The sequence below is a fragment of the Falco naumanni genome, chromosome 2, assembly GCF_017639655.2.
Source record: "Falco naumanni isolate bFalNau1 chromosome 2, bFalNau1.pat, whole genome shotgun sequence".
In the NCBI taxonomy this organism is placed as follows: Eukaryota; Metazoa; Chordata; class Aves; order Falconiformes; family Falconidae; genus Falco; species Falco naumanni.
In genome coordinates this window covers 49,335,206-49,360,716 of record NC_054055.1, presented here as the reverse complement: position 1 = coordinate 49,360,716, position 25,511 = coordinate 49,335,206, and positions in this window count along the sequence as shown.

Below are 25,511 nucleotides of genomic sequence, written 5' to 3'. Positions count from 1 at the left end.
AGTAACAAGCAGGAGCAGAGATGCCCTTGATAGCTTTGAAACTTTTCCCTACCTAGTTTTCTGATGAACTCAGTTTTCAGGACTACTGAGAAAAGGTATCGTGCTAATACAAAGCTTACGAGTTGTGCACAAAGTTCTTGATTGTGTTCCACAGGTTTTTAATGTTCTTTTTGCAGAGGGGTGGGGAGAAGTTTTCTGCTAGAAGTACAGCAATTTGAGGAAGGTTATTTGTTCTCTCCTCTTCCTTTAAATCAATATTTAAATTACTTTTCTGATTACTTTATATTCTCCAGTAAGGCTTTGTAGATGCATTTTGTTTCATTTAATTTTGTTCTTCTCTCCTAAATATGAAACCAGAACTCATGCTTTATTATATTTACAGCCAGCCCAATCCATTACAATTCTATGCATAGATTTCCATTTATTTTGTTTGGAGACCAAATATAGGCTAATCTATTAATATGCAATAATGAATCTTAAGAATATTGTTATATTTGGTTAAAGTTCTATTTATAATCTAATAGCACAAAAGACTTGAGGCAGCAATTAAGCTGGTATTCACCTCAAGCAGATAAACTGGTCACCTACTGGGCTAATTTTTTTTTTATTAATCATTAATTAATAATAACCTAATGATTTGTTTTACAGGAATTTTAATAAACTCCATTGATTAAAAGTGTGTGATCTGCCATAGATTCAATACACCATGGCTACTGCTCAGTAGCATTGTAGATGCTGTAGATGTAGTAGCATTCTGTAGATGTCACAAGGTTTTATTCTTACACAGTTAAACTACTTCATGACTTAATTGCAAATCTTTAGCATAAAAAGAGTGCAGGGGACATGGTTACCTGTAGATCATTAGGTTCATTAGCTCACCTCTGATAATGGTTTCCATATTTGTAAGTATGTAAGTCCTTTCTCAGTTACCACAGGCGTTTGTAACTCCCTATAACTTCCATCAATGTAGAATACCAGCTTTTAAAAAAAATATTAGGTTTGGAAGATTCTTAGAATAGTAAAACTGTTGTCACAAGTTCTTGAACAGCTGTACTTATGCTTGGTGAAGGTAACTATTATAGTCATACAATGTTGATATAGTTTGTGTTTCTGTTGTATAAACAGCAATAAGTGTTATCATTTTCTGTTAAGTCCAACAAAGGTCCATGAAGATGATTAAGGTCCTGGAGCATCTTTCTTGTGAGGAAAGGCTGAGAGAGCTGGGACTTTTGGCCTGGAGAAGTCTCAGGCAAGATCTTACCAATATGTGTATAAATATCTGAAGGAATGGTAAAAAGCAGATGGAGCCAGGCTCTTTTCAGTCGTTCCCAGACAGGGCACAAACTGAAACACAGGAGGTTCCATCTGAACAAAAACAAAAGCTTATTTTTCTGTAATGATGACTGAGCATTGGAACAGGCTGCCCAGGAGGTTGTGGAGTCACCTCCCTTGAAGATCTTAAAACTTCATCTGCACAAAGTCCTGGGCAACCTGCTCTGGGTGAACCTATTGAGGAAGCTGGTCCAGATGACCTCCAAATGTCTCTTCCAGTCTCAACCATCCTGTGATTCTTTGAACAAAGCATATAGTCTAACCTCAGTCATAGTTTTAAACTGCTTACATCTATAAAAATTATTTTATCGGAAAATGAAATCATATCCGGGGGGGGGGGGGGGGGGGGGAGGGGGGGAGGGAAGTGTAGCTTTAAAACTATTTATGCTTACTTTTTTGTACAAAAGTGAGACTATGGAAATCAGTTTTTTCTGCTGGCTTAGCTTTTGGAGTGGTACAAGCTGGGCACTGACTGGCTGGTGAACAGTTCTTTTGATAAGGACCTAGAAGACAGCAAGCTAGATTTGAGTTAGCAATGCACCTGGGCAGCAAGAAAAGATAAAGCATACTTACATATGTCAGCATAAACATGCTCACTAGACTAAGAGAATTGTTCTACTGATGCCTTATTGCTCTTCATTCAGCACTCATTAGTCAACAGCTGGAATACATCCAGCTTGGGGTTCCTAAGTAAAAGGAAGATGTTGATAGTCTTGAAGAAATTCCCTCACCGGGTCAAAAGCATTGTCAGGGTCTGGAGCACACCCCACATGAGAAAATGTTGAGAAAGCCAGGCTTGTTCAGCACAGATAAACTCTGGTTGATGTGTTAAAACTCATAGCAGCCTCCAATACTTAAGAGGTTATTACTGAAGATAGAGAGGCAGGCTGTTGAAGGAGGTGCATAGAGATTAGGAAAAATTGTCATAAGGTGAAACAAGAGAGGTTATGACCTGATACTAGGAAAAAGATATATTCACTATGAAAACCCAAAATCATAAAGCTTTGAACAATCTGGATTTTATTAATAGTCAATGGTGCTTTGAGTGGAAGTACTACAGATCTCCTGAGGTCCCATTCAACCTGAAGTATTATATGTAATCAGTGGTCTTTTGAATAAAGACGACTTAGATTAGAATACATGAGATAAGATGAATGAGACAGGAGCATGTTCTGAAAGAAGGATGGAGTTATTTTTAATTTACCACACAGTGACAACAAAATTGGATGAATGGTGCAATATGTTCTTCAGTGAAAATGTCATTACTAAATCCTTTATTGTTCTAGTAGTTAATTAAGAATTAACATCCACTCTTAGCATATAGTGGTTTAACCACTTTAACTGTGACTTAGAATAACTTCAGAAAAAAAATTATTCACCCCTCCGAATCTGCACTCCTGGCTTTTTTTCCTTTTGCTTTATTTTTTTTTTTTTCTTAGAGTGTATCTAACAATAGTGAACTTTTAAGATTTTTCACAGATAACGTTTTTGGCTGTTACTGCCAAATTGTGTAATTTTAGTTTGTTGCAACAACAATTTCCAGCTTTGGGAAGATGACTCTAAAGGTATGAATTTTCAAAATACATATTGCAGAAAAATAAACAGTCACCAAGAGTTTGTTTCATTTCTGAAAGCACAATAGTCCTCCTGGTTATATGTCAAAGCAAAGCTTTTTCCAATTCATATTACTATGACCTTCTCTCTACAACTGTTTTATGTACAAGTAGCATGACTCTGGGTAACCACAGTCATCCAATTCATGCATGTGTTTCTTTTCCTTTCAGTCCTCTGTAGAGGACAGCATGGAGTCTAGTGACTCGAACAAATACAGACTTTGAATATTAGAGTCAAGAATTTGTTTTTTTTCTAGAAATAAAAGACAGTGGAGGAGTTCAGACCCAATAAAAGGTAAATGCATTAGTTAAAAACTCCAGAGTTCACTCTTTGGGAAGCAGGTAAGGGCTGCTGAGCATCATTTGAGTGGATGCTTACTGATAAGTACATTTCCCCACAAAATTTTTAGGAAAGTCTAGAGATAATAATCACTTAAGATCATTCCCCACTAAAAGTTATTTTGTGTCTTTAACAAAAGCATTATTTTTTTCACCCTTCTAAATATAAGAGAAAACATTTCCTTATTACATAAACTCACCTTCTTGTTTATATCTACAGCTTATAGATCTTCAGTGCTGGGATTCTCGTTTTTATACTTCTGCCTTGTAGAAAAGGTGCAAAATTTTCTTAAAGAAAATATAATGTTTTTCAAATTTAAATATGTAGGGGGAACATTCTGGTTTGCACAACTTTCTCTTGAGAGATATTTCTCAGTTGCGTAATTAAGCTTACAAAAGTACAAAGACAAAAAGAGAGTGAAATAAAAATATTCACACTTTGAGATGCCCCTTTTCTTGCTGTCGTTCTTTTGCAAATTGAAAGGAAATAGAGGAAAAAAAAAAGAAGATTTTGTCTCATGAAAGATCAGAAAATTTCTAAAATTTTAAAGTTGTTCCTATTAACTTCTTGCAGAGAAATGTAAGCGTTATAGTCATAGAGTAAAATCAAATATACAGAATCATTTGGGTTGGTTGGAAAAGACCTTTAAGCTCATCAAGTACAACCATAAACCTAACACTGCTGAGTCCACCACCAAACCATGTCCCCAAGCACCACACCTATACATCTTTAAAAGTTCCCCAATGGGAACACCAATTGTGATCAGCCACCAACTGGATTTAACTCCATTCACCACCACTCTTTGGCCATCCAGACAGCTTTTCACCGAGGAAAGAGTGTGCCTATCCAAGCCATGAGCAGCCAGTTTATCCAGAAGCATGTTGTGGGAAACAATCTCAAAGGCTTTACCAAAATCTAGTTAGACAACATCCACAGGCTTTCCCTCATTCACTAAGGGCTTCAGCTTGTCATAGCAGGAGATCGAGTTCTTCAAGCAGGACCTGCATTTCATGAACCCATGATGACTGGGCCTGATCCCCTGGTTGTCCTGTACATGCTGCATGATGGCACTCAAGATGTTCTGCTCTATAACCTTCCTCGGCACTGAGCTCAGACCAGACAGACAGGCCTGTAGTTCCCCAGATCCTGTTTCCTGCCCTCCTTGTAGATGTGTGTCCTGCCAGCCAACCGGGACCTCTCCAGTTAGCCAGGACCACTGATAAATGAAAGTGGCTCGGGGAGCACTTCTGCCAGCTCCCTCTGTACCCTTGGGTGGGTCCCATCCAGCCCCATAGACCTGTGTGTGTGTCTGAGTGATGTAGCAGGTCACTGACCATTTTCCCTTGGTTTATGGGAGCTTCATTCTGCTCCCCAGTCCTGTCTTTCAGCTCAGGGGTCTGGGTACACTGCAACTGTCTTACAGTCTTACTAACTGGTCTTACAATTAGAGATTGAGGCAAAGAAGCCATTAAGTACCTCAGGCTTTTCCTCATACTTTGTCATTATGTTTCCCCCATATTCAATAAAGGATGGACATTTTTATTACCTCTCCTTTTGTTGCTAATGTATTTATAGAAACATTTCAATTGTCTTTTACAGCAGTAGCCAGATTATGGTAATTTATGTCCATTATATAGTGGTAAAAAAAAAAAAAGCAATTCAAGAAATTTGGTATTCATTGCTTTTAACATAGGTAGATTGATTTAAATCATTATCTTCAGTCAAAATACTGCGACCTACATCTATTAGCTAACTAAAGGACACATAAGATAGGCAAGAAGTTTTGAAATACTGAAATACTGGCTTAGAAGAAAGAAAACTGAAAAATTTATCAAAAATTAGGGAGAGTGGAGATGCAAGCATAGAAAAAAAACCCTTATGCTATAAAAAAAAAACCAAACAAACAAACAAACAAACAAACAAAAAAAAACAACAAAAAAAACACAAAACAACCACAGGTGTTTTATGAAGACAAGAATTTTCTCCTCTTTCTCAGACAGTTTAACAGATCAAACATTCCATTGGCAAAATCATGATAAAACCTAGGCTTGTGTGATTGGTATGATAATTAATTCCTTTGAGTCTTTCAGTTCAGAAATGGCTTCAGATTCTAAAGAACTGGAGTGCAAGGAGTATGGGAAATATAAAAGACAACAACAGGAATGTATCTGACTCGGAGGCTGCCAGGTCAAGTGGGTCAAAATGGAAATAAAATAAAAAAAAAAATGAGAGGGATGCAAAATCTGGTTTTATTCACTAAAACTTAATCTAATTTCTCTAGTTCATAATAACTCTATCTAGATATAATGCTGTGTTATAGGGCTACAGAGCATTTACATTTCAACCAGTACCAGTGGTCATAAAAAAAAATAAAAATACCGCTTTTCCATTATTTGGGCCCCTTGTGTAACAAGGTTATTTTCTCAGATGAAAAGCAGCCCAGAAGCTCGTTTATGGGCTAAGAAATTTCTAATTTACAATTTCAACATCTTAATCTAGGATAGTGTCATGAAGGAACACTAAAGAATCCTGTCTTAGGCAGCATATTTTCTAGTGATTTTCATATTTTCACATCTGCATCCACACACTTTATGTCCATGGACATCTTTCAGCAAATCACAAAAAAAACCCAACCAAACAAACAAAAAAACCCAAACAAAAACAAAAAAAAAAACCCCACCCAAAACAAGTTTATTCCAAGAAACAAGAGGGAGAAGCAGAAGAGAGTCATCTTTCTTTTTTATCTCATAGCATGCTATGGCTCTGTAATGAATATGTAGAGATTTATTTATTTCCTGAAAAGCTACTAAAATGGTTAACCCAAGGGGGCTTAATCCTAGTTAAGACAGAATTTTATGAATGCTTGCAAATATCCGTCTGCTCTTTTTTTTTTTTTTTTTTTTTTTTTTTTCTCAATACAAACAAAAGCTGTAGAAGTACTCTCAGGACTAGATCAATTAAAGGGCTGCAGCTCTTGGTCTGTGAAGAGAGACTGAGGGATCAGGTTGTGTTCAGCATGGAGAAGAGAGGTTGATCTTACAGAGAGAATTGCATCCTGTACCTGTATTAGTAAATCAGAATCTGCCAAGATGCGAGCTTGACAACTGGTTCACAACTGTCCCTACTTTTCACTTACTGGCGTGAACTTTACGGTTTCAGCCTGTACCAGCTAGTATTCTCCTAAACAAACTCCACAAACTGTTCAGGAGCTACCACAATTGGTTTCTGTTTGTTTGCTTTTACTTATAGAGAAACATCTTGTCAAATTTATAAGATGTATATTTTACCTATGCATTGTATTCCTTTAACTTTTTCAGTTTTCTCTGTATTGATGTATTTTGGGGGTAATGTCTGAGCAAATTATCACTTTGAGGGGCTCTACTTCTATATAGAGAAAGCTCAGGAAAATAACAAGGACTCAGAATATGATAAGTCACTGCAGAAAATGAACCATTTCAAAAAACAAATAGCAGTAGAGTTACTCATTACTGAAGAATTCTACAGATACTTGGTTATTGTTATGAATTTTACCAGCACAAAATTCAGTATGCTACTATGGTGGGTTGGCCAGCTGGCAGACCCCCACCCAGCTACTCTTTCACTCCCCCTCCCTGACAGGACATGGAGGATAAAATAAGATTTAAAATCTCATGAGCTGAGATAAAGACAGGGAGATCACTTACCAATTACTGCCACAGGCAAAACAGATTCGACTTGGGGAAAGTTAATTTAATTTATTGCCAATTAAAATAGAGTAGGATGGTGAGAAACAAAGACAAAAACTGCCTCCCCACCCTTCCTTCTTCCCAGACTCAACTTCATCCTTTCATTCCCAAATCCTCTACCTTCCCAATCCCTGAGCAGTGCAGAACAATGGTGAACAGAGGTATGTGGTCAGTCCATAACAGTTCCTCTCTGCCACTCCTGCCTCTGCACGCTGTTCCCCTGCTCCAGTGTCAGTCTTTCCCACCACCTCCAGCCTTTCAGTCTGCTCCAGAGTGGGTCCTCCACGTGCTGTAGTGCTTGTCAGAAAAATATGCTCCAGCGTGGGGTCTCTGCAGACCACAAGTCCTTCAGGAAACATCTACCTGCTCCTGCATGGAGTCATACAGAGGCTACAGTATGGTTGTCTGCTCTGGTCTAGTCCTCTACGCAGGTTGCAGGGAAAGTACAGGTAGGTAGGTTAGCAGTGGTGGAGGTGCATTTTATAACAGTAGCAGAGGTATTTAGTAGCTGTTGCAGACATAATACACTGTATTTGCATTGCCATGTGTTACATACTTAGGAACTTCCCTTACATTCAGCAGGACTTACCTGCTCAGTTCAGATCTAGCTCTTGGAGTCTTGGTACATCATAATCAAAACTTTCTCCTAGATATTTTTTTTCCTTAATTTTCCTTAAATCTTTCTTGCTTATTTATATATGCTTTTAGTTTTTATAATTTTAAAACTTCAGGTATCATTTTTTTTAGGTTATTCTATAGAAATGATAGTTAAGTAGTGTTTGGGAAGCAGGAATATACAATTATGTATTCTGCTCTAGTGAATTTCTGTACACAAAAATAATGCCAAGGTATAGTAATTTCTATCATTACTGACAAAAGCATTTTGCATAGATCACTACCAGTGCCTGTGTGGGCAACAAAAGCACTTGTAGAAAGAGATGCGGAGAAAAAATTCCGCACAAGCAATTCTTTAAATGAGTTTATTTGATTACATATTTATACCACAATGACCTGTTTCTAAAGAAATCTAAAGAGAAGTCTTTTCAAAATCTAATAGCCAGATTGACCCCTGCTGTGTCTGATAAGTTGCACCTTTTTATGTGAAAGATTACGTCCAGAGTAGATAAAAGCAGTACATATTTGCTGTCATTCTCCACTTGGCAGACAATGACCTGTTCTTGTATACTTAAGTATGTTTGGTTTAGTCTGTAGAATTCCTGACAAGCAGAAACAAAATAGTTAGGTGAAATAATGTCTGAACATCATGTATTTTCATTCTTTTTCTCTTGAACTTGGTATCAGCTAGAGCTATAGAGAATAAAAATAACAACTGATTTATGCAGCAAAACAATGCAGTGCTAGATAAATGTTGTTTAACCCCAGGCACTAACAAATTGGTGGGATGAGGGAAAGAATCAGAAGAGTAACAGTGAGAAGACTCATGGGTTGAGATAAAGACAGTTTAATAGGTAAAGCAAAAGCTGCATGCACAAGTGAAGCAAAGCAAGGAATTCATTCACCACTTCCCATGGGCAGACAGGTGTTCAGCCATCCCCAGGAAAGCAGGGCTCCGTCAAGTAAAATGGTTACTTGGGAAGAAAAATGCCATCACTCTGAATGTGCCCCCCTTCCTTCTTCTTCCCCTAGCTGAGCATGATACCATATGATATGGGACATCCCTCTGGTCAGCTGGGGTCAGCTGTCCCAGCTGTGCCCCCTCCTAACTTCTTCTGTCCCTTAGCCTGCTGCTGATGGGTGGGGTGAGAAACAGAAAAGACCTTGATGCTGTGTAAATGCTGCTCAGCAATAACAAAAACATCCCTGTATTAGCAACAGTTTCCAGCACAAATACAAAACATAACCCATACTAGCTACCATGAAGAAGATTAACTCTATCCCAGCCAAAACCAGCATAATGAGCAAAACAATACAAATTGAACAGATGTTAAAATGCTTTCTATTATATGATTGCTAGTATTTTATTTCTTTGGATTACTCAAAATGCAAGTAAACAGGCGGTTCAGGCAGTTGATGTCTGTTAACAGAAGGCAAAGCTTTCTTTTTTTAATTTTTTTATTATTGTCGCCTACATTTTGGTAAACTTTTCTTTGTTTTATTAATATATATTGCCAAAGGCAGAATAATGATTACAAAAGATAGAATGGTAGTGTAATTATTGATATAACATTAAACAAATAAAATTCTTCAGCTCCTGCTCATTTAAAAGACCCAATTTTTAAAGGAGTTGTTCGTCATTACTAGGTGAACTCTGTTTATGACCCCAGTACTGAAAAGTGTTATCACTGTTGCCCATTTCTGGAAGGCATTTTTACCTGTTCTTAAAGCTCATGTCCATGCTGTCACCAACTTAAAGTATTTATGTGAATAGACTGGTCTGGAGATAGAGTTCACCATGCTGAAAAGAACCTCATTTTATAAATGTAAACTGAAATTCTGTAAAACCTTTGGCAACTTGCCTGGTGAACAGGAAGATGTGTCACTAACAAGGAATATTCCTTCAGGCATCTTATCTCAGAAAGCAAATCATCATTTGCGTTTCAACTATTAAATAAGTTTAACTAGGAGAAAGATCTGAGCAAAGCTAATCTGTGTTTTAAGCTTTGGACACCTTAAATAGCAGTAGCACTGATGGGTAATAAAAGTGAGACATGAACGTCCTGTGCAGAGTAACTGAACTACCACTTAGAGAAGCCTATGTCGAGATTTGAAGTGAAATAAGGGCAAAATAAGCTAGGTGCTTTGCTTAGCCTAGAGCTCTATAAAGCTCTTGTCATCCTGGTGACTTAGCAGATACTGTGGAAGTGAGGTGTGGCTTGAGGTGGCAGTTAGACATCCTCTTCAAGCTGCAGAGAACATTTATGGAAATCTTCATATGCTACACTGAGTAAGATTTTAACCAGTTTATAAACAAAGGTAGGTGAGAAGAAGTTCCCTTAGAAGCTGGAGAAGGACCTAATGGATTGTTTGGATTTTTCATCCCCATTAAACAGAGAGTGAATAAGGAAGATCTTGCAGCATGGGAAAAGGGAGGTAGAAGGCAAGGAAGTGAAAATATGATAAAGTGCTTGAATAAATATTGTGAATTTATTACTATTGAACTTTTCATGTTTGTTCTCTGCACCAGTTCCTTTAGCAAAATGCATTTTTGTTTCATGCATTAATGTCAGAATAGAAAGTCATATCAAGAGTGCTTAGAAATATTCACATTTTTGGGTGTTCAACATGCATATGGAGGGTGAAGGGGCTCAAACCAGAGTTCTCTGTGTTTTCAGAACAGAATGCATTTGGTCCTTCTCACTGACAACTCACTTCTATCTCCTTTCCTGCTTTAACCAGCAGTGGAGTCGCATGAGGAGCCATTTGTGCAGTTAAGGCCAGGTCTTGCAATATTTAAAAATATTTTCAGAATAATTATGGATCCTTGACATTGATTTTATGAGTGTAAAATAAAACCTTAATTTCAAGTTGAAATGAGCTTCAAAAGTTGGGCATGAAGAGTGAAAATCTTATTGCAAATAAGCAACTACCTGAAGTGAAGATAGCAGATGAAAATACAGTGTGTTTGATACAGTCTTTGTCTTATGGAGCTAAGAAACCAATTGAATCTGTGGCCTGGTCACAGAAGAGTACATATGCAAGGTTAAATTATAAATTCTAAAAACCTTTCTTAATGAGGTATATTACAGCCTGTACATATTAATGTGATGTATATGTGTACACTGACATGAACCTTTTGAAACTGTAGACCTTTTCAAGATGCTATTAGTATAATTTAGGAGAATCAACACAATTATTTTGTATTAGATAATGGAAATTGGCATGATAAATAAATGTTAGAAAGCTCTTGGGGATATGAAACTATTATTAAATTAAAACTTCAGCTAAAATTATAAGGTCTGGTGATTACATTTTCATTAGTGGTATATTCTGCAGTGTCACATAATAGCTTTGTTGATTGTGCATAATTTACAATGCTTTCAAAATACAGCACAATTACATGTCTCTTTAATATTGTTGTGCTGGTAAAAAAAAAAATTACGGATGGGGCTGGTTGAAGCATTTTAAAGCTAGCAGGAAAAAATGCAACTCTCGTTTAGAGTAAGCATATGAGGTGTATTCCACATGAAACCTAAAATTTTCATTAATATAAGTAGCTACCCAAAGCAAAAATACTACAGAAAATGTTAAAGCAGATAATACTAGTATTTCTTAGGAAAAAAAAACCCAAACCCCAAAAAACACCACCTTGGTAAATTACTGTTAAGCAGGGTAAGACTTTGGAGAAGCAGGGTATTAAGAGAAGAAGATAGAGAACAACAAAGAATGAAAAAAAAAAAAAAAAAAAAAGCATGGCAGCATAATTGTGAAAAACAAAGATGAGAGAGGGATTTTTCATTTAAATAATAGAACATAAGAAAAAAGTCACTTGCAACTATGAGTATGAGTCTCTTTTTTTGAACCTGGTGTATTTAGTGGATTACACTTATATTTTCTTGTAGAGAATCTACAGTTTTGCAAATAAATAATATTTTACTTCATCACAAATTTAAAAAAAGGATAAATCACACTCTAAGGTGAACTATAACAGACAAATGCTGCATTTCTTTTTTTTTTTTTTTTAATAAAAGTGAGTTGTTGAAGATTAATGAAAAAAACAACATGGCATCACCAACAAATGGTATCATGCATAAAACACATCCACTAGTTTTATTTTTTTTTAAATTATTGCCACACAGATATTTTTATTAAATATATTTTGTAAACTATATAGCTGGTGAATCACTAAGACCAATGTGTTGACTTTGTTACATATTGTTAATATTTATTGAATATTATTTATAAATTCCCATTATTAAATATTGATAAATAATTTTTCTTTCTAAGCACCTCATTCATCCCAGAGTACATGATGAAAGTCACTATTGCCAGCCTCAAGCCACGCGTCTGTTCTAATTTTTATTTTTCTTTGAATCTTTTGCTTCACCTACATCTGTTTTTGTGATAAACATCTATATTTATTGAAGAAAACAGGGAGAAATATACAAGGCTTAACAGTTGTGGTTTAGACACTGTTATTATTGTATGTCTTCATTTGTTATTTGGTCCAGCTAAGTGACAGGCTGTGACTGTGTCCTCCAGAGTAGTTGTTACTTTCAAACGATAAAGAAACCTGACTAGGATACAATGGAAGACAATGTATGGGCACAGTGTTGGTCTGTGGCTCCGTGAGACCAAGGTGCTGGGAACCGTGGGGTCTTGCACTGTGACCATCAGGACAGGGTCCATCCAACTGCCCTGGGCAGGAGCAGGGCTGCTGGGGGCACCAGGGCACCCAGCCCAGGCACCAGGCACCTCCTTGGGGATGGGCATGGGCCAAGGTCAGACCAGGGCAGTGTCCTGTGGGTGACGGTGAGCAACAGGCCTGGTGAGGGGAAGTAGGGTCAGATCCCCTGCCAAGAACACAGCACCCAGTGAACCCAGGGGCACTGGTCAGATGAAAACTGCAGTGTGCTGTGGCCAGGGCACCACCTGGGAGGTGGGGAAAGTGCTTGGGTGCAGAGGAATTGCATAGCACGTGTCCTAGTGTGGCACCCAAAGTGCAACCAGACCTTAAGGGCAGCCTATCAGAATAAACACTTTTATTCTGATATGTACTTCTGGCATATGGAATACGCAATATGTACTTTTCTTTAATTAAACTTTGTATCAATACAGAAAACCAGGGTGATTGATTTTGCATACCTAATTCTGAAGAAAAGTGCTTTAGCAACTCAGTTGTGTGAATTACAGTTTTATAAATATAATTCACAGGCAACCTACTTGTACAATTAGTTGTGGTCTACCTTGATGCATTCTCTCCATGGTTAAATTTTTTGCTTCTTATATAATTGCTAATTGGTTTTCCCACTGAAGGTTATTTTTTCTTTAATTTGTTAAAACATCCAGTCTGTTGACCATCCATCAAAGTGTACTTTCTCAGTTAGCCGGGCCACCTATGTCAGCATAGCTGATTATCTTTTAAGTAGCATTAGGATGCAGTATCTTAATGGATACTGGAGGATGTGTTTCCACCTACAATTCAAAATAATCTTAATACATTCTTTGTCATGTATATTCTTAATTCTCAGAGCCCCCAGAAATTTCATTCATAGTAATATACACACGTGTGAATGTATGCACATATACTCAATGATCTTAAAGGTCTTTTCCAACCAAAATGATTCTATGATTCTATATGTTTGTATATACTTATGTATGTATTGTACATTCTTAATCATTTGCTACTAGCATGTCTCTAATTATAGAACTGTTATTGCTATGTCTTTTTAATTTGATTCCTTTTCAAGTTACAAGGAGAGTTCAGATGCAACTGTGGAATAAGAAAACAGCTTCCGGTATTAGTGTACTGAAAAACAAAAGCAACAAAACCCCTAGCTTAATATAAAGGTTTCCTGTACTGGTATTTGCATCGATTACAACATTCATTTATTTGAATACAAAGACCAATGACCATGTTTTTATTTACCAAAACCATCCAAATAAGGGGGTTAAATAGAGAAAAATATACTGAAATAAGCTTACCCAAAATCCAGTAGCTTGTGACAACCAAAGAAAATAAACAAATCTGATCTTCTGGTTTTAAGCTTAATTATGTGCATATATGTACTCTCTATTGCTGTACATGACACCCAAGAGTGCATGCTGAAGTATGAAATGTGTTGTCATCATCCCGACTATCCCATTATCTCTTTGGCCAGGAAGTGATACATTAATCATGGAAGTTCTAGGAAATTTTAGAAATTGTATTCTTTAAATGTTGTCCAATTATTGATGATCAGACTGCCTTAACACTTCATGAAGTATGTATCATACTTCGATTTTGTTGTCACTAATGTATTTACTAGTCTATACATTTTTTTATATATCTGTGCTGACCCCAACAGCTTGAGCTTTTAGTCTTGAAGAAGAAAAGAAATGAACATCCAGTTTTTCTAAAGGTTACTGGTTTGTAGGTGGTCAACTCAGAAGTTACTTGATGCCTGTGTTTAGACTGCTGAAGAAAGCCCAGGTGTCAGGTTATTGAACTTATCTTAATAGGTGTTCAAAAGCTGTGCAAAGCTGAACATCAAAACAGAAGGCTTCATGAACACAGGTCACTTTTTAAAAACTCAGCTAAAAGTATAGACTGAGAAAACAACTTTAACAAAGTGCTTAAACTGATGGACCTTCCTACAAACTCGTAGTATCCAAATATCCCTGAACTGTGAAAACCTCAAAGCTCTATTATGAAATACAAACCCATTTATGTTTTAATTTAACAAGATTGTAGCATGCTCAAATAAAAAATCTCTTTTTTCATATATGGAAAAGAGATCAAAATGCTTTTACACTAAAAAACTACAAACAACAACAGTGATACCTCTGTCATACACTAGTACAAAAGAGTACAATGAATTTTCTTCCTTTTTTCTGTTCAATGTGGTTTTGGTGAGAAAATAGTTCCAGGGAAGACTTTACAAAGCATAAAACAAAAGTATAACTATAGCAGTATTTTGTCAATATTTCTTGTGTCTTTCAAATTTTGAATACAATAAACTGTTCTTATATGTATTAGACTCTTATATAGAGTCCAATTAATATGCTTTGTATGTGATTTTTAACTTAATTTTAAAAAGTTAAATCGAAAAATAACCCAAATAGTTTTTTTTTTTAATTTCAAATATATCTCTGATATTTTTTAAGCCATATATTTTACTATCTTCTATTTCTGTAGTGTAGTGAATTTCAAGAATTCACTGCATACTACCTGAAGATCTAGTTTTCTATTGTAAAAAAATGGAAAGTTTTAGGAATTTTGCTCAGGTTAATCTTCCTACAATCTTATGTTATTCTCTGTTTTTAAAGATAATCTTGCCTTTTAATGTTTTTAATGGATTATGAAATTTCCTGTGACATGCTTTATACAATATTACAGTTTTAAAATAAATATACCAGATAATGTTACTCATTAAATGAACAAGCATTTTAACAGTAAATTTGATAAAGAACCATCACTTTTAGGAAAAAAAAATAAGATCTTTATTTATCCAGTAAACTCTGGATAAAGAAAGTATCCTTTCAGGAATCTTGACAGAAAAAAAGGCATTAAGTACATAAAATGGGATTTTGGTATAATTTGACACACCCTATAAAAACTGTGATATAATAACCTCAGCAGCTCTTTTATTCTAGAAAGACCTAGAGTGAGTTGTTGGCTTTTTACTGAGAAGTTACATATTCCCTTAAAACTCAGTCCAAGAGTTTCCTATCACCCAAGCAAAGATGTGACTGATGACTCCTGGAATTCAGTGAAACTGAGAAACTAAGCTGAGTAAGAACTATAGTGGTATTTACACTTCGCTTGTAGTATATGTCCTTGTTTATCTGGATTATCTGGACTAGGCATTTCATTAGAGTCCTAGCTCAGCTAGAACATATAAATTGAAGTCTAGCTTACTTGGAAAAAATAAGTAAAAGGTAGAGGAAACATTTTTTCATTTCATGTGAAATGGGGGTAAAGCTTGGACTCCCACAGTACCCAAACATGAAAAACTCTCTGACTTCTGAAACTGGATACAACCTAGGGCTTCTGATAACCCCTGGACAAAAGCTGTGCTCTGAGCAGGCCTAACAAGATCCCATCAACAGCAAACTTGCCACAAAACTGTTTGACTTTTTTTATTATTATTAAAATATTATGTTCTGATAGTGCAAAAAATTCCAGATAGATTACTCTTCCCTATTGATAATGGTGATGTGTGTCAGCCTCCACATCAGGCTTGGTATGCTTCCTGAGGTTCTCAGTTGTTCCACTTCAAATCAGAATTATTACATGCACTTGAAAAAGTCCTGGGATCTAAACATGATCCACAGATGGCAACAGATGCTAATGATATTTGAACTAAAGTCAATGTATGGCTCCCAAAAGGGCTGTAACAGAACTCAGAAGGCCATTCTCATTTATGCGCTAAGTTTTGTTTAGTTTTGGGCTTTTTTTCCTGTGTAAACATACATCTGTAGGGAGAAAAGTATACAATGATGCTTTTTTAAGACCTTGCTAAGTAAGTTAATAAGTTTCTCATCACTCGCAATCTCTTTTCTTTTAGTACTGCATAAATTTAGGATACTTACAATGTTTTTTTGAATATTCAGCATTCTGAATATGGTACACAGATTTGCAAGGGCTTTGATGCAGTCTAAAGAGGTAGTGAAACATATACCCACGTAGCTGCATTTCAGATTTTCTCTAGTAAACACTTATTCACAGGAGCTTAATACAGGAATATTGAAACAGTGGTATTCCTCAGCCCCTACTTACCTCCAGGTTGATTAAGTATTTTCAGCTAGCACTCATAATAGAAAAATTCTACCAGATAACTTCATTTACATAATCAAAATAAATGGCTGTTGTGAAGCAACTTATCATGAAAGCTCAACCTTTTCTTAACATCTACAGCACCCCATGGAAGCAGAATAATCTCCCAACCATTTTCTTTTTAAAATAATGTTGTTCAATATCAAAGAAAAGAGAGTTTAAAAGCATGTTATTTCACTCCACAAATGAAATCAGGAATAAACCTTTCTGACTGAGAATATAACCAGAAGCTGAGGTCAGCTTCACGATCAGTTCTCACAACAATCATAGGAAATATACATTAAACTTTCAGTTTGGCTTTTGAGGGATTAAACTAAAATCTACTACTAAAAACTACCTGTTTCTTCCATACCTATAAATTTATAAATGAACACAGATACTCAGTGCTTGTGATCTACATCTACAGAACAGGGATTAACAAGTTCTGCTTCTTCTGCATCCAGCTTTCCTCATTTTGGGAGAAACACACAGCACATATTGGTGTTAGAAATTGTTCATAGTAGGGCTTGGCTCCAGTTCCCGGTCTAAAAGCAAAGTTTGGGTAAGCAGAACTGTTTACATGTTCGCTTTATCTTACTGCTAAATCTTGAGGCATTGTTAAACATACTGAACTTCTAATTAGCAGATGGGAATGGATTTACTTCATTGCCCACAGCTCACAATAAGCCAGGGAGGACAGAGCTAGTTCTATGTTAATCATATTACTATTGCTTCATTAATGTTTTCATTTATATTAAATGTAGAATGCTTTTGCAATAAATACGGTTATTAAAAAAAGGAAATACCATAAAATAAGAACAGTTCAAGTCTACTTATCCAATTTGCTATTTATTGTACTCTGAAGGATTGTGATTTTAATCTACATTAAAAAATATTATAAGCATTGTCTATAGACAAGAAAAAAAAACCCTATCTATGCAAGGTTCCAATTCACCAATCTGTCCCCTTCAGCAAAACATTTAAAAGCATTTGTTACCCCTTAATTTTAATAGGTTTAAAACATGCTTAAATGTAATGGACCTAAACGTGTAACAAATCAGTGGATTTAAAACAATTTTATGTGCTGCATCTATTCTTGCCAGACAGACTCCTGAGCCATTCCCATAACAACAGTAAGTGCCAAAATCACTTAAAGAGAGATGTCAGCTTTGTGAGCTCCTATCAGATCATCTAAATTTAAGGTAACAGGTACACTTTTTTTTCTCGCTTCTTGCAATGAAATAAAGCTTTTTGGAGTGACCCAAATGAATGAAGTTAGACGAAATGAATCTGTATTGTATTAGCCTGAATGGAATTTATGGTCTGGCTGAAGAAATTGAACTTCTCTGTAATGTGCACAAGACGAAATGACCAAAATAGTCTCTTTTAAAACTACTGGTGTTTCAGTTGAAATTCAGCATTAAAGGTCTAATTTTAATTATTTTTTGCTTTGATAGAAATTGAAGTATTTTCATTCATAAAAGTATAGGATCCAAAGGACAGTTATGCCTCTGGTCTGGCTTCCTGTTTAACTAAGGTTACAAAAACCAATTTTTAAGTTTTAGGTAGGTTAGGGTTTTTTTGGTTTGAGGTTTGTTTTTTGTTTTGTTTTGTTTTGTCATTTGTTTCCCAATCAACATGCTAACTATAAGCAAGGGAGAGAGGGGTACTAAAATTTCTTTTGTACCAAATATAATTTGCTGGAATAGAAAATTCAAATGCTGCTCTTTGCTAGACTCATCCTGAGACTGCCGTCTATTTGTAGCACTCCGTAATATTGCACACTGAACAGAACTCAGTAATAATTAGAGAAAAAATAGACAGTGTGAAACTTGGCACTGAGGAACTGGTGGTGCAGTACAGAGGAATAGATTGAATAGAAGTGTGACCAGAGAGACAGACTGAAGGCAGGCAGATTCCAAGTCATACCAATGGGTCTTACTACTTGTCTAAATCCTAGTAACAGTGGCAAATCCTTTTTTAGTTTTATCACTCGGATTGTATCAGCAGAAAGGTAATTTCCAAATTTTCATATAATCTTGAGACAGAACTGTTCAAACAGATTTTGCAATACATTTTTTGTCTCCCTCAATGTTCATAGGATAGAAGGCTCCAGTTCTAGCTAACACATTTGCCCACAGCCATTCATTTATCTTCCTGTAGTGACGTTTTGTCCTCTACTGTCTTGATTTGTTGACTATGTTGGCCCAAAGTCAAAGCTAAGACAGTGTTTTCACAGAAAAATCCTTAAAGAAGCCTTTCTAAAAGTATGCTTAAAATTCTGAAATCTAGAGCAAGCTTTGAGTTCATGAAGTTTTTACAATTTGCAATTTCTTTGAATTCCGATGTATCTATAAACGTTGTTTGATGTTGGTAATGCAATCTGAAGATAAGGTGAGACTTTATCTAAAGAAAGGTATTCTTAGATAGTCTCAGAGGGGGATTGTAGTCAACTAGCTTAGTATTAGATCAGACATATGCATATATGTGGTTAATAGGTCAGTATGTTCTTTAACTATACATTTAGACAAAATATGTAAATATCTATAAAGAAAAACAAGATCTAATTTGAAAAACAGGATGTTAGTTAATCCTTGCAAATAGTTAACAAGACATGACCTTCAGAGAAGGAATAGACACCATAAATACCTCAAGCTAAGTAACAAGATAAGCTCAAGGAAAACCAAATGGTTGAGTTCAAACAGAAAATTACTGGAGCTATGTGTGGGGTATCCCAATTAGCATATTAAAAGATCCACCTTGGAGCAAAGACAGCCCCTTACTATCAAAGTCCCCTCCCCACAGAACATGGCTGGTGGGAAAAAAGAATACTGTACCTTTAAATGGAGACAAGGCTCACAAGAATGAATGAGAATTAAGTGTGACTAAATGTAATTGTGAACAATTGTTCAAAGTGTATAAAATGGTTTACTATGTGTTAAGTTGCTAGCTTTGTGGATTTGCCACCTGGCACCCGTCTCTGTGCAGACATGAATAAATAGATATCTCAGGTCCATGTTGCACATTGGGTAAAGAGCTCTGTGAGACAACACTGCAAATTGTTGGTATGGAATGAAGCAGGAGATATAAAATATATTGGTGGTTTTTTTTTTCAAACCCAATTATTGCACAGTATATACTTTTTATATTTTTATAATTTAGCGGGCAACTGGGTTACATTGAAAGTAAATTACATTTTTTCTCTCAGGCTTGTTTTCTCCCCATGATATACTTCATGGTGTTACAGTTCTTAACAACAACAACAACAACAACAACAAAGGAAAGAACCTGCAGGTTTCCAGGACTCCTGGGAGAAATCAGGACTCATCCCATGGTAAGACATAGCAGAGTTTCACTGACTTCTGTGGGTTTAGGATGGACATCCTCCCCACTCACCCCTAAATTAGGACATGTAATTTTTCAACAAATATCAACAAAGTACAATGTACAACAATGTACAACCTAGGTCTCACAGTTACAATGACTGACCTCAAAATAAAATACCAGTAGCAAACTGTTTCTCAATATTGTACAAAGAACAAGTAAAATGTATATTTTCACTTACTATTGACAAATTTCATAATATCATAGACATAATTTGCAAAGTATATAGGTGAATATTTCAGATAAATACTTTTAATCATCCCTACATTTATTTAGCAGCCTTGTGGGTTTTGGTCACATCTGTGTGTTGAAGGCAACAGAAAGCAACTCCATGTCTATAAAGTTTAGATCCCAATCTACAAATTTTACAGGACAAATTTAAGCACATGAATAGGTTTAGAGTGATTGATCCATGTGCTTTGATGATCTGAAGTCTTAAAAATGTATTCATCTAAATTATTCTTTGCTCAAGAGATATACTCTATTTCCTTTTTTTTTTTTTCTTTTTTTTTTTTTTTAATCAGGCTTTTCAATGCTTTTGAGTTAAAGTAAACTATTTAAAAGAATTGTGCATTTGGCCCTTACACAAGAACTGATATTACCATATATCACTATTTGCTAGTACTATCGGTGCTCTCAGTAATTTCATTGGCTATTGGTTCATGAAATAATGGTCAACTAGTCTTCCACATACAGTGCAGCTAAAGGAGAATCACCCTACCTCATACTTTTGTAGCTCAGTTTTTCATACACTTCACTAATTTTAAAGAGACAACAGAGAACAATTTTGTTATTTTAAATACCAGCACATTTTTGCAAAAGTTGATAAATACCAGAAGTAATTGTATTGCTGACACTGATCTTTTCTGTTATCATTTTCCAGCTGCATTTCCTTCAGTAATTTTACTAAGCAATCTTTTAAAATGCACTTCAAGCAAACATTTCATGCTTAGCTTGCTAAAAGAAGAATGAAAGTATAATAACATATTCCTGCAATATCAGAAAGGTATGGCTTTATCATTATTTTTTGCAAAGGGAGGAAATGAAAGAAGGAAAGAGATAAAATATTACTTGCCATAATGCATAAAAATTATATATCTTTTAAAATAATTATTCTGCCTAGGAATCCATGTTTATAAGAAACTCCTGAAGGCCCTCTAAGGATGGAATGTTATGCTAGGTTCCTGTAATTTCTGAGGAAATTGCTAAATTCTGAGAAAGTAGATAGATGGGGTGGGAGTGGGGGAGCACATCCGTAAAGGTAGGATTTTTGAAATAAAAATTCAAGGTTTCAAGAGGAAAAACACTGAAGTGAAATTGTATAGAAATCTAATGGAGGACGGAATAATTTCATTATAACAACAGAACAGCATCAGAGATCATCTCCATTTCAAGGAGAAGCAGATACTGACTTTTTATCACCTGAGCTATGACTGCCTAGCAGACAAAGATTCATGGGGTACCTTACTGGAAATGGTGGACATACTGATGCTTAGTATAGTAAATAGTTAATCTCAGTTGTCTCTGTGTGTGTGTCAGCCTATAAAGAATTACCTTGTACTTTGAAGTTCTGTTTATTCTGCCTGCTGAGTGTCTTTGTGAATGGTAAAAGTTTCCTTAATAGTGACACACAGGAGAGTTATGCTGTGATAACTAAAGAAGGCAAATGTAGTGCTGAGAAAGGAAGAGGGCAAGAGATTTCTGGAGAGAGGCTTGCTGGGTCCCTCTGGTAAGAACAGGGAGGTGGAGGCACTGATTATATTACTTTCGTGTTCCCAGCAGGTGTCTATGTATTTTCACACACACAAACTCCTCTTTGAGCAATTGCAATCAGAGCAAGCTCTGTGACTGAATCCCTAGCAAAAGAGAGATAATTGTTTTGTTGAATTCAAGAAACTCTTTTCATTGAAAACTACATATTTTGCCTAGAATTAGTGTTATCTACATATAGAGATGTATTTATAGTATCCTAGACTAAGTGTTTGCAGGATCACAATCTCTGTTAGCAATTAATAATGAAATTTTGTGAAAATAGTTATTTAATCGACTTTCTGCAATGACTAAGCATTTTTTTGTTGCTGTTGTAAGAATTTATATGTATACCACACTAAGGATTCATCATTGGCTTGATGGAGTAGTTTCATTGCTAGATTCAGAATGAAATGTTGAAAGATAAGAGGCAATGCCTTTTAACATTGCCTAGGGTTTACCTCTCAAGTTGAGGAAGGAAAAGATTGCTATCACAAAAGAGAACAGCTTGTGTAAAGAAACATCTGTGAGATGAAATCAGGGAAACAGAAAAGGAATAGCTCTTTGAGGAATCTGTACACAGTCTGGCTTATTAAAAAAAGATCACTGAAGATGGAAACTGAAGTAATTATTTTCCTTTCTTTTTGTATTAGCATACTGGAATCCTACTCCTCTTTGAGAACAAAATAGGTTTTTAATGCTTCCATTACAAAATCAGAGAATTATAGCTGCCAACAGTTTGAAAGAAGTGTTGATGAAATATCACATGATATAAGAAAGTTCATATTATCTTTGATAAAATGTGTTTTTATGTTAATGGTTCTAATTATTATTTTCTTTTATCTTTTTGTGATATGCATACTAACAGAGCTATTTCTACTCAATGAAGTTACATGAAGTGTAGTAAATTTTCATTCAATTATGTTTTTGCTTCACATATTATTTTTGTAATATCATTACTTTTATATGATGATATGATCGCTGTTGACTTGGACTTACATTCCTATTTCTGGTGAACAGAATAATCAGTTAAGGGACAAAAAAATCCCTTTACATTACTATGAATGACCTTTCAAACCAACCACAGTGGGAAGAATAAGAACCATTTTGCTTAATTCACTAATGGTCATAGTAAGAGTCCCAAATGTGGTGGAATTAAGGTTATTTTTAATATTAAAAGATACATAGATATCTTTCATTTATAATACAATGTAGACTAAGGAAAGAACACAACTGAGCTAAAGGACTTTTTTTTTTTTTTTTTTTTTTTTCCCCCCAAGCTGGACAACACATCAGAAATAGATGTTCTGAGAACTGTTCTGGTGTTAGTCAGAAAGTATCTTTTTTTCCCTGAACCCGTTATCAACATACAAATTTAATACTTCATCTGCTCAAGAACTTTCCATCCTAGAGTATAAAATGTTTATTACCTTTAGGAAATAAACTTCATAGTATTTTTTGGTTAAGTACCTAGGTATCTATGTGCTCAGATATTAGGTATTAATTTCATATATGTATGAGCTTACAATTCAGGAAAAAAGTAGAAGGTTCTTGGAGCAATTTAACTGGATTTTGTATCTCTTAATTGAAACAGAGAACCTGTGGAAATCTCAGAATTTCATGTCAAAAATGTCAGTACATTTTGTTGTCTTTACATGAATAAGTCTGAAATGTCCTTTAAACATTTTCATGGTGAGAAGAGAATTATAGCAACAATTAAAATTGCAATAGTGGAACAGTTCTTTCATCTACTTATGCTGCATGCTTGTAAGTTCTCATTTCAGGGGATATATCACCTTCTGTTTGACATTTAAAGAAGATAGGATACATTTAAAAATCAAGTTTAATATCAAAATCAAATATCAAAAATACATTCATGGAAAATCTGTGAATAAACTTCAGTCATCAGTAATATCACTATCTATGCAGTACCTATGTATATGCAGAAGCATATGTAATTCTTTCCCTGACAGGTCATATTATCAATTACATAAATCTAGACTCTTGCATTTTAATGTCTAATGGATGCACATTTGTATGTCAAAAATCATAAACTTTAGCTTCTTTACAAAGGACCTTTACTGATCATTAACCATTATTTGTCTGCCATGGTCTCAGATTGTTTTTATTTTAATCTTTGTATATAATTCTGAAGAAAGATGTTGAAATATATTCTAAACACCAGCAATAGAAAATATACTGCAAACGTTATTCGTGTGCAGATATACTGAACTGCCACTCAGTGTCCTGAAGAAGACCTCATTTGTATTCATAAACATATAACTCCTTCAGAACAACAAAACTAATAGTAATAATAATAATAATTTTTAAAAACCATGACTGATGGAGTGATTAGCTCAACAGCTACAGGTTTTATCTACTAGTAGTCAGTTCTGCTACTACTATGGACTCATGTCATAGATCTGAACATTTCTCTTCGGCTGGCAGAAATCACTACTTTATGAAAAACTGTGACTAGGAGTGAGAGTTTCTCTCTTGCAGCTATAGTGTTCCACTAGACAAACAGTTACTGTTTGAGGATGATTGCATTTTTCAGTGCACAGTATAATAACGCATTAAAGACCATACCCAAAGATTAATAAGATGCAAGGAGAGTATAAACAGCATACAAATATTAACCATATAGTTGCCAATATGCCAAACTGTGTAAAGAAGTATTGTCCGGAGTACTTTTGATATGATCCCACAGGGTATACAACCAAAGCCAAAAAGATCACAATGCGTTTCTTTAGATTCTTTCCCATGTACTTGCATTCATAATGAAATACTACACTTTGCTTTGTAGAAAAAGATTCCTTGTTGTACAAACTGCTGGCTGTGTTCCTTCTTTCAGAGGGAGTTTGTTAATAGATTAGATGGTGTACTTATAAACAAATTTCAGCAAATATTGTAAAGCAATATTTGGTGACAGTTGTGTTTTCACTCTGTTCAAAATGTACAGGCATTTTGTAGAGATGAAAGACTGGATTAAATGGCTACAGTAAACTAAAGTAAACTGATACCCTATTGTTCTGATTGTCAGTTTTCATGTGATGGTGAAGGAATAAAGATCAAGTGGAACTGAAAGTAAGTGACCGCAACCCAACCTATTCATTTTGTGTACATTTTACACTAGTGTTTTTCATTCATTCATTCATTGTTTTTATCAATACAGTACTGCACTGACTTCATTGTGCTGACTTACACTACAGATAAAGCAGTATTTTGCATGCAGTATTTTACTGTGATAATCAGCAGAATTTTATTAAGAACTCTTTTTAAAAATACTACTTTTAAAATAATAGTTTAATATATTACTTGGTATCAGAGGAGTCATTCAAATGCTAATAAAAAATCCACTTTCATTATTGTAAAGTGTTTCCTTTGTGGTTTCAATTAGAAATAAATAAAAAAAAAGGAAAATTAGAACTGAAAAGGATTGGTTTCATTAATCTTACTGATGATTTACTAAAAACTTCATGATTTCTGACTTCAGTATTTCCATGGTGATCAAATTGAATTAATGTATCCTTATGTAAAGAACAATGAAGGAAAGTATCATCTGTAGATAATATAAATGACAAATATTTATAGCCAGAAGTTGCCCTGAAGATATATTGATGAGGACTACAACAATCTGAAAGGATGAATATTCACTCCATTTCATAGGGCTGTTCAGCTACATATTCTGATAAAATCAGTATCAATTGATGTCTTGAAGCAATTTGAGTTGTTAATCTTAAAACTGGACAAAAAAAGAAGAAACATTTCTAACTTTTTGGTAACATAAAATGGTACAGAAAAGTGGGCACAACAAAACTTTCTGTTTTCTAATAATCAGATAACTACATAATGAGTGAAATGTAGTTCTGAAAAAAATGAGTTTAAAAGGTAATTCATTTTCTTATTTGCAAATTGGATGTAGCTCAGCATTTCACTAGATATTTGAAATG